The sequence below is a fragment of the Siphateles boraxobius genome, unplaced genomic scaffold (genome assembly GCF_051911475.1).
Source record: "Siphateles boraxobius isolate OS27281-9 unplaced genomic scaffold, OSU_SipBor_1 31, whole genome shotgun sequence".
Classification (NCBI taxonomy): domain Eukaryota; kingdom Metazoa; phylum Chordata; class Actinopteri; order Cypriniformes; family Leuciscidae; genus Siphateles; species Siphateles boraxobius.
This window is the reverse complement of record NW_027508931.1, coordinates 5023212-5036529: the sequence shown is the minus strand read 5'-3', so window position 1 is coordinate 5036529 and position 13318 is coordinate 5023212. Positions and strand designations below refer to the sequence as shown.

General features: G+C 42.8%; 1 protein-coding gene across 1 annotated transcript in view; it reads right to left on the bottom strand.

The window, feature by feature from the left end:
• Positions 1–13318, bottom strand: part of btbd11b (BTB (POZ) domain containing 11b) — a 76260-nt gene that overhangs the window by 61812 nt on the left and 1130 nt on the right. The gene's annotated exons all lie outside the window — the stretch shown is intronic.

Sequence of the window (13318 nt, the reverse complement as noted above, 5' to 3'; positions counted from 1 at the left end):
AACGCATACTTGCGGAGGCCCCGTGGCCAGCTCTGCGCCAGTGCGTCCGTGCGAGCGTGCCCTCGGTCAGGGAGTAAAACAGGGCGCAATGGGACGAGTCGTGGGAGGCAAACAGGACTACCTGTTCGTCCCCGAACTGGTCCCAAACCAGCTGAACCAACTGGGGATGGAGTCGCCATTCTCCAGGGAGGGGCTGAAGTCGTGGGAGCTCGTAGGCTGCACAGTTCAGGGCTCCGGGAAAATAATGTCTCGAAGCGACCTCAGATGCTTCTGACTCCATAAGACAAGGTAGCGGGCGAGTTGCCACATACGGCAGGAGCGTAGACCACCTTGATGGTAGATGTATGCTACTGACGCGGTATTGTCTGAGCGGACTAGTACGTGTTGAGCTTTGAGCAACGCAAGAGAGCGCTGCAGAGCAAGGTGTACTGCCTGCAACTCGAGGCAATAGACATGCTAAGGGTGCTAGGGTCTTGTCCAGGAGCCCGCGGGAGCGTGTCCATTGGAGCCACAGGAGCCTCTGAAATAACTTTAGTGGAACCGCACTCTTGCGTTTGATTTGTCCAAAGCAAATCAGCAGTGGCTGAGTGGAGAAGGCGACCAAGTTGACCGAGAAAAGAGATCCTCTGCACGGGGCAAAGTTTTCTCTTTTCCCAGTTGACCCGAAGGCCAAGATGAGCTAGATGCCGGAGCACTACGTCCCTGTGTTCGCAAACCTGGTCTCGAGAGTGAGCTAGGATAGCCAGTTGCCGAGATAGTTCAGGATGCGAACCCCGTGTTCCTATGGAGGAACAAGGGCTGCCTCGACAATCTTCGTGAAGGCGCGAGGAGACAGGGCTAGCCCGAATGGGAGAACGGAGTACTGATATGCCCGCCCCTTGACAGCAAACCGCAGGAATGGTCTGAGTCGAAGGAGAACGGTGACATAAAAGTAGGCGTCCTTCAGGTCAATTGCTGTAAACCAATCCTGTGACCGCACACATTCGAAAATGCCTGATGGTTCGTGCGACCCAGCGCGACATGCTGGGAAGCTCTAGCCAGGCTCCCAAGAACTGTGCCAGCGGGGTCATGCGAACCACAGACGTCCCCTCGGTGGTGCAGCGAAGTGGAATGACCGGCCTGGACGTGGATGGCATAACGGTGATTAACCGCACCCTGACAGAGGATGCCAGGGAAGGACCAGTGTTCCGCGAGGACCTGCTCTGCCAGGGGTCTAATGACAAAGGAGGATGAGAATGGTGCGGCCCGGGGGAGGTGCGCACCATCATCCGAGAACTCTATGTGCTCAGAGATGTAAGTCAGTTCTTAGAAGAAGAAGTTCTCCCCCGGCGCTCCACTGGGGGAAGGAGTGAACCTGCTACCACTCCTGGAAGAACTGAACACCATCTCAGCGGTGCAGCTAGCCTGGCATTAGCGGGGCGCGGGGCCGGAGCTGGCTTGGACGCCTTCTTGTGACCACCTCCACAGCGCGGCCCGGTGAAGGCTACTGCTGGGGCCGGGCGGGAGGGACGAGGACGCAGAAGGGCGCCCTCGGCGGCGAGCAGGCTGAGGATTCTGAGCCGACGGCTGTGGAGGCAGCAGCAGGCCCTCAGGGCAGAATGTTTTATAGCCTCAGTCTGCTTCTGGGCGGCCGAGAACTGTTCGGCAGAGTCCTCGACCGCGCCGCCGAAGAGGCCAGCCTGGGATATGGGTGAGTTGAGGAAGTGGGTTCACTCAGCCTTGCACATATCAACCAGGTTAAGCCAGAGAAGTCTGACCACGCATGTGGACATCACCTGACCGCAGGGAGCGTGCGGTAGAGGTCTGCTACCCGACCCGAGCCCGACGGGTCCCGAAAAATGTGCGGGTTTCGGGTCGGGTTCGGGTTAATGTTTAATGAACAGCCTCGGGTTCGGGTCGGGTTCGGGTTTAACTAAGAAAAACTAAATATGCTATATATAGTTTGCGTGCCGTGTGCTTTGCCTGCTTGCTGTGTTGTGGTGACCGGCACGCGAGAGAGAGAAAGTACACGTGCGCAGCCGCAGATGTGCAATATGTGCATACACACAGTCAGACACACAGGCTCTCTCTCAAATATAATGATAATGATATATAAATATATATATATAATTTTATATAAATATATTTTTTTAATTATTTGTTTTATTTATATCACAAGCTGTTTTGCGCATGTGCTACCGCTCTCGCGCGCTATTTCAGTCACAATACAGACAGACAGCAGACGACAACAAGCAAACCATGAGTCTGATAAAGCAAAAAATTACTGAGGGAAAACTTATGACAGTTCCAAATGATGCAGGAAAAGCTGCAATCTGGAAGCATTATGATCTTGTCGTTTCATCCAGTAAAGAGCCCAGTGGTTACGTGCAGTGTAGAGCTTGCAAAGCTGTCTTGGCGTATGACAGCAAAAAGACAGGTACATCTTCTTTACAGCGACACACTGACCGTGGATGCACTCGTCCAACAGCAGGCCTAGCCGCTAGTAACAACAGACAGTCATCTCTTTCGGACTATCTATCTCCAACAGCCAAGTCAGTACCAGCTTCTGTAAAATCTAATGTAACAGAAAAATGTGTGGAGTTTCGCTGTCGGGATATTAGATCGTTTCATACGGTTGCTGGACGAGGTTTTATTAACCTAGCGCAAGACCTAATAAATGTGGGGGCTACATATGGCCGTGTCTCAGTGGACAGTGTGTTACCTGATCCCACAACCATCTCTCGGAGATGCAAGGAAACCACGGCCTCCAAAAGACAGGCGCTGGTCAAAGAAATATCGGAGATCATGTCTGATATTAGTGTTGGGATGACCACTGACATGTGGACTGACGACTATCGCAAGATCAGTTTCTTAACTATCACTTGCCACTACATCACACCTGATTTTTTGCTTCGAAGCAGAGTCCTTACAACAGCGATGTTCCCTCCTGAAGAAGCGAAAACTGGTGACAACATACGGAGAGAATTACAGAGACTGCTCGTATCTCTACTAGGATTTGATGCTTGTGTTATGAACAAAGTCGTCTGGGTCACTGACCAGGGATCAAACATGATTGCTGCACTCGCGCCGTATCATCGACTGGATTGTCAGGACCATGTTTATAACACAGTTCTCAAACACGCGCTTGATTCTGCCGAACTACGAGACAGCGCACCAGAGGTCACACAGACTTTACTGGCAGCAAAGGCACTTGTGCGATATGTCAAGCAAACGGGTATAATAAGTCAGTTATCAACTACTGTCAGGCAAATGTCAGAAACCAGGTTTAGCACGGTGTTCCTTACCTTGGATTCAATTAAGCAGGTGTACGCTGAGCTTCGAGAAAAACTTGAAAGCCGAGGGGAAAGCCGAAAAATCGACGAAATATCTCCAGATGTCTTGGAGTTCCTGCTGGAATTTCTTCGCCCATTTTAGGAGGCTCAGAGGGAACTAGAGGGTGACCAGTACCCCACACTTAACCTGGTTGTTTTGTGGCACGAGAGGCTTAAGCGCCACTGCAGACCTGTGGCATCAGACAGTCCTCATCAGGCCATCATTCGTGAGCGGCATCTTGAATGGCTGAACCGTAAAATCAAAATACAGACACTACATAAGCTTGCCATATTCCTTTGGCCAAAGTTCTGTCAGCTCCGCATGCTGTCTCTCCCTGACAGAGAGGATATCCAGCAAGAAGCCAGGCTTCGGATAGCCAGCTTTACCACAGGCAACGAGCCAGCTGAACGCGTGGCTGAACCGGTCACTAAAAGAAGCAAGATAGTGGCAGAGTTTGAGGAGTGGGTGAACGTGCCCCTCGGTGAAACCGCAGATGAAGTTACGCAATACTCCAGCCGCAACCACGACATGGAAGAAGAGCGGGATCTCTTGGGTTGGTGGAAAAACAACAGCGGTGTTTTCCCCTTACTGTCAAAACTGGCCCGTAGTATCCTCAGCATCCCTGCAAGTAGCAGCAGCAGCGAGAGGAACTTCAGTGCAGCTGGACTAACTTTCAATCAGAGGAGGACGGCGCTGAAACCATCAACTGTCGATGCCGTTCTCTTCCTTCATAACTCATACTGAGAAGGATGTTTGTGTAAATAGTTTTGCAACAGTGCGTGAACTTTTTAAAGTTTAAAGTTTGAGTTCCAGAGAAATTTGTGACTGTTACACCTGTTCGACCACAGCAAAGTTACGTAATTGGTAAGTTTTTTTCTCTTACTGCTGTGCTGCCTGCTGATAGGGCCGCTGCGCCTACATGTATTTGTTTAATGTGTCAAGCAATCATTAAATACAACATAGCATATTGCATAAATGGTATTTGCTGTGAGAAACAGAATGGACCTCGGGTTCGGGTCGGGTTCGGGCTTAATATGTAAATGTAATTGTCGGGTCGGGTCGGGTCGGGTTAAATGATCGCGGGTACGGGCCGGGTTCGGGCTTCAGTTTAAAGCCCGTGCAGACCTCTAGCGTGCGGCCACCTTCGTCGCTCAGAGCGAGGTCGGTGGCAGCATGCAGCTCTTGGATGAACCCTGAATCATCTCTACCCTCATGCATGAAATTGAGCACCCTGAAGGATGGCAATAGCATGCAGTGAGGCAGCAGCCTGCCCCGCAGCTCTATAGGTCTTTGCCACCGGAGTATACAAAAAAGCTACAGGCATTGGAGGGGTGCTTAGGCAAGGCAAGGCAAGGCAAGGCAAGTTTATTTATATAGCACATTTCATACACAATGGTAATTCAAAGTGCTTTACATAGAAGAAATTAAAATAATCAAAAGAAATCAGAATAATTAAAACAGTTTAGAATAAAAGATAAAATACAGAAATAATCAAATGAAATCAGAATAATTAAAACATAAAATAAAATACAGTACAAACAGTCGGACGAACAGTTGCACAGTGCTCATTCAGTAAATGCACAGTTAAACAGATGTGTTTTGAGTCTGGATTTGAATGTGACTACTGTAGGAGCACATCTGATCTCTTCTGAAAGCTGGTTCCAGCTGCGGCTGGCATAGTAGCTAAAAGCGGACTCGCCATGCTTAGAGTGAACCCTTGGTATTTCTAGCCGATGTTATCCTAATGATCTGAGTGATCTGTTGGGTTTGTATTCAGTGAGCATATCTGCAATGTATTGAGGTCCTAGGCCATTGAATGATTTATATACCAGTAATAATACTTTAAAATCAATCCTAAATGTAACTGGCAGCCAGTGTAAAGACCTGAGGACTGGTGTGATGTGTTCATATTTTCTGGTTCTGCTCAGAATCCTAGCAGCAGCGTTCTGTATGAGCTGCAACTGTCTTATGGTCTTTTTGGGAAGGCCAGTGAGAAGTCCATTACAATAATCCACCCTACTGGTGATGAAAGCATGCACAAGTTTTTCTAAGTCTTGACTTGAAACAAAGCATCTAATTCTTGCAATATTTTTCAGGTGATAGTATGCTGATTTAGTTATTGCTTTGACATGACTACTGAAACTAAGGTCTGACTCCAGAGACACACCCAGATTCCTGACTTGATTTTTAGTTGTTTGACCCCTAGCTTAGGGTCGCCACGCCAGGTGGAGGCGCTGTGGGGACACAGATGTGTAGCCACAGAACACTCCACGGGGGGAACCTCAGTGTACCCTTGGCTGCGGCCTCTGCGAGGGCAGAGAAGGCGGAAGAGGCCACTGAGCTGTCGCGAAAAGTCAAAGGAGACTCCCACGATCTCATGACCTCTTCATGCACGTCCAGGAGGAAAGGAATTGAGGGCGGGTGCTGGTGTCAGCACGCACCGCCTCCAAAACTAATCGTGCCGGGAAAGCATGGCTGTCAACACTGGATCAGACTCTGCAATGCTGGCACACCCGAAGGCGGCAGCACAGCTGAATCCTCATCTCCAGAGGACTCCAGCCTGCCTTGTGATGCAGCAATAGACATGATTTCATCTCCCGGGGCACCGAATGAGATGCTGGGCCAGTCGACGTCCACTGAACGCGACTGGTCAGCGATCTCATCCGGAAACCGCACGGTTTGCAATGTGAGAGAGATGTGTGTGTACCGAGGAGAAATCGTTGTTTTTTTTCCACATCAACTGCCTCCGGTCACCCTGGCGACCAGCCAAAGTATTTCCTTGTGTAGAGAAAATAGATTGGGGTGTGGATGAGGGGACTCTCACTCTAATGAGTTCATTGAGTTTTGCCCGCGACATTGCGATGGTCATGTTCCCGCAATGAAAACATGACGAATCCATGAACACTGCCCGAGCGTGATCTATTTTTAGCCACATGCGCCGAGCAGCGTTCACGCCCAACAGCAAAATCAACCAGACTACCACACCCAGAAGTGCACAGGCATTTTTAATGCGTCTTTAAAAAGACGTTCCGCGTGCAAGCTCTTTTTATGAGAGGGAAAACTCTGCAGATGCTGAAGCGACCAGGGAAAAACACACGACAGGCAAACCACTGCACAGATCAGCAGGCAATGTGAAACTCGCTGGTAATCACCGTCACACCAAAACCTGGAGAGAAGCTCGTCTCGAAGAGTGAAGAGAGATGATTCAGAATGGCTTGTGGAGTCAAGAATACTCTTGGCTCCGAAGCGAAAACATATCTGCATGTTGCCGGCGTCCTCCTTTTATACCCACGAGGTGGGGCGGAGATACACTATACAAATTCTGCAGACCCATGGCATTTCTTTGCCATTGGCTCGTTATGTATCCTCGAAGCTGATAGGCTTTCTAAGCGAACCCCATTCGTCGTCATGACGGAACTCGTAGTGACAACGAAAGGGAATGTTATTACCTCTTTCAAGGCCCAGAAAGGTAGAAAAGACATAGAATAGTCCATGTGACTGCAGTAGTTCAACCTTAATGGTATGACGCAAGAATACATTTTGTGCACAAAAAACTAAAATAATCACTATATTCAACAATTTCCTCTCTTCCTTGTCAGTCTCTGATGCTGTCAAGTGAAGTGAACTTCAACAGAGAGTCCGTGCTCAGGGAGTAGGTTGCAGTGAACACTGCATAGGGACCCTGTCAGTTGGCACGCACCCAAGTTCATGGAACTCTATTCTAATGAGCTGATGTTCTGAATCAGGTGTTTCAGATAATAGAGCCAAAAAAACTGTGCAGAATCGGGGAGGCGCAACGACTGGAATTGGCAACCCTAAAATCCGGGTGGTAATTTGGTTCCATAACATCAGATTTAAAATTATGAGTAGAAGTTGCTTTAAATAAAAGCATCTGCAAAATGAATAAATGTGACTGTAAATGTAAAATTGCGCATTTGAACTGATGGTCGAACAAGAGGGCTTGAGATACTCAACTCAAATTAGGTCAGAATGCTTTTTAAACTCTGCTATATTTCATAAATGTCTCAACCAATGTCTAATGCCATTAAGCAGCAAAGCAGTCCTTTAATAAATAGCCACATTAATGGAAAACAGAATCAAGTACAACAGACCAACTTCAGTAATTGCACACTGATTTCTCTTATGTCATTGAAAAAAAAAGAAAGAAGTAGACTCTTTCTAAACGTAATTTTCTGCGGTATAAATTGAGGCTATTTGAGCTGTTAATTGAACTCATCTGTGTCCGTCCATTCAAGAAAGTGACCCATGGGTACATGATGATACATGGGGCTCCTTATCATGTTTGCAGTGGCCCCTTTTTTTACATGAAATGTCTTATTCTGGAAGGAGCATGTGTTTGTAATAAAAATGTCATGAAAGGAGAAAAAAATACATGCACACACACATACCTTGAAATAATATAAACCATATGCCAACTACACAGGATGAAGCTGTAGCAATCGGTCACACAGGATGACAAACTTTTGTTTTTCCAAGTCTAGAGTAAAAGAACCCTGTACACCTTAATATGAACTATGGTTTCTGTTGTTTTGATTTGGTGTGCACATTTATAAATTCAATCTTGCACATGTGGTGGTTTCCCACACATAAATCTTGCACACATACATGCACACAGACAAAACGCACACCATAGTTTTGTCTGACATGAAAAGGAGTTTTTTTATGAATCCTTCCACTCTAAAAAAGCTCTGAATTACATCAGCTGTTTGTGTGCTGGCTGCCCGCAGTACCTCTTCATCTGAGCACCACTACATTCACTGTGTGTTGCTTTCTTTTTCTCTCTATCTCTTTCATTCTTTATGTATTTCTCTTTTACAGGAGCACTAATCTATTCACTAACAGAAAAGATATCTCCACAGGATGTGAGCAGCAATGTCATCTTCTAGATAAGTACAAACAATCAAACAGGTAAGGGTAGGTACAGGTCTACCGCAATAAAGCTTAACTTAATGTGTTATCTTGTTGTGGGTGTTGGATGTCACAGAGTATTCAAAATTCAGCATTCCCTTTGGTAAGGAGCTCTTGATAAAAAATTGAGAGCACATCTTTTGGGTCAAATAGATTTTTTTTAAGTATTAAATTAGGTATTTGAGATTTAAAAAATACATGTGGCTACTGTAATACAAATTGTCAAAACAATAAAAAAAAATCCTGTTAAATTTACTGTAAAAAAATGGCTGCGGTTAAAAGAAATTCACCATAAAAATACAATGACAATGTTTCAAGTGATATATATATATATATATATACTATGCATAGGACTATGCCTTTAATATACAAGGATAAACAATACATAAAGCTTTTTTTTCTTTTAAACCATCTAGAATGCCCTTATAGACTGCCATTGTAGGTAAAATGCAAACAAGTTTTTTGTTTGTTTTCAGCAAACGAATGATGAGTCAATGAGTTGCCTGTGATGAGCATGACACATATGCAATCAATAGAGCTTAACTTGAATGGTACCCAGAACATTCCTTTAGTATATGATAGGAATACCAAGTGGATAGCAACAGAAGCTTGTAATAACTATTGAACATAGAGACAATCTAGTAAGCTAAAACCCTTAGTGGTATCGAATGCTATTGAAGGAGGCTGTCTGAACTCTGTCTGACCTTGGGCTTGTGTGAATGTGTTCATTATGTTGCGCTACAAACTGATTTTTGTCATTACTGTCTACTGCCAAGAGCCAGCTGATAGCAGTCACCACAAATGAATCTATGTCTTTTCCCCTCAGAATGTTGTAATGTTGAATTGTAAACTTCAGTCTAGACATTACATTGATAAAAATCCAGTCTTTCATTTGGTCTTGGACACCTTTGTTTATCATGACTCTTTGCTGTGAGGACTGCTTGTAATCTCATTCTAGTCAGTATGAAATATAGAAAAGGTATCCAGCCTCTCACGGAGACTTCAGATGCCCCAACGCCTGTGAAGAGACGACTCGACGCCTGTGAAGAGACGACTCAAAGCCGGCGATATGTTATGCCATAAATTAATACTTGATTAACTAACTGTATTTTTCTATGTACATTTCCGAAATGCAATTTCTGTAAAGCCGCTTTGAGACAATGTGTATTGTGAAAAGCGCTATACAAATAAATTTGAATTGAATTGAATTGAATTGAAAAGATGTTTAGGGTATGTGCCTATGTATAGATACTCAAATACATTGCCAGAGCAGTATTTGCAAGTTATTAAGGTTTTTTTTTATATACATTTATTATTATTGACCTTGACTATCATTTTTTTGTTACGACAAGAACACAGCTTCCCGCATGTTAGTTACTCCATTTGATTTGACAGACTTAAGTTTATTTAAAATTACTTCACTAATTCTTATTCTTTTTAAGAAATAATTTAAAAACCAGATAATGCCAAACTATATTTTCGCCCTAGAATTTCAAACATTTAATGAGATTTTTTATAATCACAGGCAAGGTTATACGACCTTGACATTTTTGCCCCATAAAAAAAATCAGGACTTGAACTAGAAAATAATAAATTATTTAATTTAAATAAATGAATAGCTCTACATAAAAAAATTGTGTCACGTTATTAACCCAGTATGTTGTCTAAGAGTGTGTGTGTATGTGTGTTCGTGTGAATGTGGGTGCCCTCACTCCTGCCACGCATCCATATGTGTGTCTGTTTATTTACAAGAGCTGGAATGTGTGCATGTGTGGGTGAATCCACACATACTTGTGCTCGAGTGAGAAACACAGTGTGTAATGCTCAGCTCATTATGTTTCATTGCTCAGTAAATTTTGATGAATAGAGAAGTGTTCCTCTCTCAGGACCTGCCACATCGGTCATGCTGAGAGCCATCTGTGCGATTGGGCTTCACTCTCATACATGCTACATCACATGCCTACAGAAGATCATCGTCTGTACTTTTCACTCTCTAATATATCTATTGTCATAAAAAAAAGTTTAACTGCCAGGATAGAACAAGTGTCAGAAATCAAAATCAAAAAAGTGATAAAAAAAAATCATGTGAATGAGTCATTTTGTCTTATTATAATTATAATTAAAATAATTATTATACAATTTACTAGCCACTGTCTTCTTATAATATTACTTGGTCTTCTAAACTTGATTATAATGTAGTGACGTTATCTATATATAATGCAAATTGTATCATTAAATAATATATAAAAATGAAGGGTTATAAAATAATATTAAAATCATACCAAATTATTATTGTTGTTGTTGTTGTTATTAAAATAAATCAGTTTTGTCTCTACTGTCTATTTATAATTTTAATGATTTGCTATAAACATATACAGTAATTACTATAGTGCCCATTATCTATGCAAGTATGCAACACTAAGAAAATAATATAATATATAAACCATCTGAGGCTTTAAATTCCATTAAAAACTATTTTGTCATAATTCTATGTGTCATATATTTATCATGACAAATACTGTTATGTCATATATGTATTGTGACACAAAATTTGTCATTCTGAGAGATAAGATATTGGTCATATATCTTCATAAGGTCACACAACCTTATTATGACTTTAAAATACATCATTGTGCAATTTTGGAATGCAAAGGTTTGCACAAGTAGATCAAATGAAACTTCCTCTTGCTTGCTTAAATTGTTCCCTATAGACTCAAGTAAGGCAGATATCTCACCCCAGGAGGTGTATCTGTGTGTTGTTACCTTTGCTTTTTATCTGAATTGTCTTTCCTGCTGGATTGATGCACTGCAGAATGCAAATTTCGTAGTGATGTTATCATCTACATTTTCAGTAAAGTCAGTGGGCAGAGAATCTGATGGCCAAGAGCCTTCAGAATATCCTGGAAAAAAATGAACAGTACTGCCTGCATTCTTCTGAGATAAGAACTAATTTGTCTGAGAGATCAGTCAAGACATCAATGGATTTTGAATGTGACAAATTGAATTGAGTCATTAAGATCAGAATCAATTGATAGCTTTTAGAATTCCAACTACGATTGTGTTGCCCTTCCATTTCTCAGTGATTCCTGATAGATAAAAAGAGAAATGGGTTTAAAGTATTAAAACTCTAATCTGTGAAACCAAGACTCCACTGTTACCTCATCCTCCAACATTACCATTAATTGTTCTAATGCCTCCAGCAAACCCGCCGCAGAAGAAATCCCTGACACCCAAATCTCCAGACAGTAAAGAACCTGCTGTGTACTGGGACAGCCTGGTACAACTAGAGCCGTGTCATGCTTGGGCTCCCTAACACTGCCTCCATTATCACACACACACACACACACACACACACACACACACACACACACACACACACACACACACACACACACACACTAAAATGCCCCTCAGTGCTTGCCACAGAACAGACACAGGCACACAACAGCCCTGGTAACTCAAAGCAGGCCACCTCTGCAACTGAACCAACTGCCTCCACATCTAAACCACAGCAGGGCAGGCTGGAGGAAGCTTGCAGATTGCATTACGGGACGCATGTAATGCAGTTATGCATATTCAAGGAAATTAAGAGGTTGTGTAACAATTGCATGTTTAAAAATGTATGCTTATTCTTAACAGAATTTTAAGGGGTAGAAGACTCAGTGTTTCTTAAAATAAACCCCAGAGTTGATAAATTGTTACTCCAGAGAATAACAAAGGCTGGGCTATTATCTGGCAGCCCGTCTTATATTCACCCTTGAGGAAGAAATGTGCCTTACCATGGAGGAGATGTAATCTCCTCATAAGTAGTTTGTTAAAACGCTCACCTCTTAATCTATGCAAAATGAGGCATTCCGACTGAGGTGAGAGCACTCTGTAATGGGATAATGACGTCTGTGTCCATTATGTCCATTACAATTTATCTGAGATTCCTTTGTTTCGTCATTCATTAAGACTTTACTTGATATATGGTGATGTGTATAGGTTAGTATGTGTGTGGACACCAATAGACTACAGTAGAAAAACCCCTCTGCCAGGCATCTGTATTAAATCAATGACATCATCACTCTCTTTGGTGCTGCAATACTGTCAAGTCCACATTGTTGCGCAAGCATTATTGGAAGTTATACATTGAATAGTCCCTTTCCTCCAGGGTCAATCACTTGGATTATGTTATCATGCATGTAAACTACAGCCTGGAAACATTCTGGATGGCACATGCATAAGTACCATTACCATAACTGTACAAATGATACATTAAGAAGAACAAGATGGTACTGTGAGCTGATTACCCATGCAAATGCAGCTGAGCTTGGTATTAGAAATGAACCTCTCCCTAACACATCATTAAATGATACACAAGGCACACACAACAAAACTATGTATAATGTCTAATACGTCCAAGCACACATAAATCAAAGAACATCCCAGATAAATTAAGTTATACATTATATCTGAGGGCCAAAAATCATAATTAACGTGTTTACATGCACATTGTTTTGCAATTAAGGTCCATATTCTAGCATCCGTAAAAGAAACTGAATTATGATCTTGCCATTTATTAAGCTCCATTTTTGTCATTTTTAACAGTAACTTAATCAGCTCATTAAATCCCATTCATGTCCTTAACAATAAAACGGAATGAGCTAATTTAAATAAATTAAGTAGCCAATTTTACATGCACATCTTCATTAGCTTGACATTTCATAACTATCTTTAACCTGAACATTGGCATAACCTGAATATTGGCGTAAACTGGCAATGGCAATCAGATTAATGTATTTACATGACGCTTATAACCAGAATGTATGACCCACAAATTCTGATTAATAATATAATATTCTTGTGCACATAAACACAGTCATTGAGGCTGCATAATAATACACAGAGATTCTGTCAGTCTCTGGGCAATGGGCCCAAAAATTAATGTCACTGACATTATAAACATCATAGCCAGTTACGATTTTTCCGTCAGTTCCAGCATCACATTACAATAATTAAAATCTGAAACGAAGGTGAGGCATGAAAAACATAAACAAGTGTTCACCCTGTCCCAGAATAAAACAAGAAAAACTAT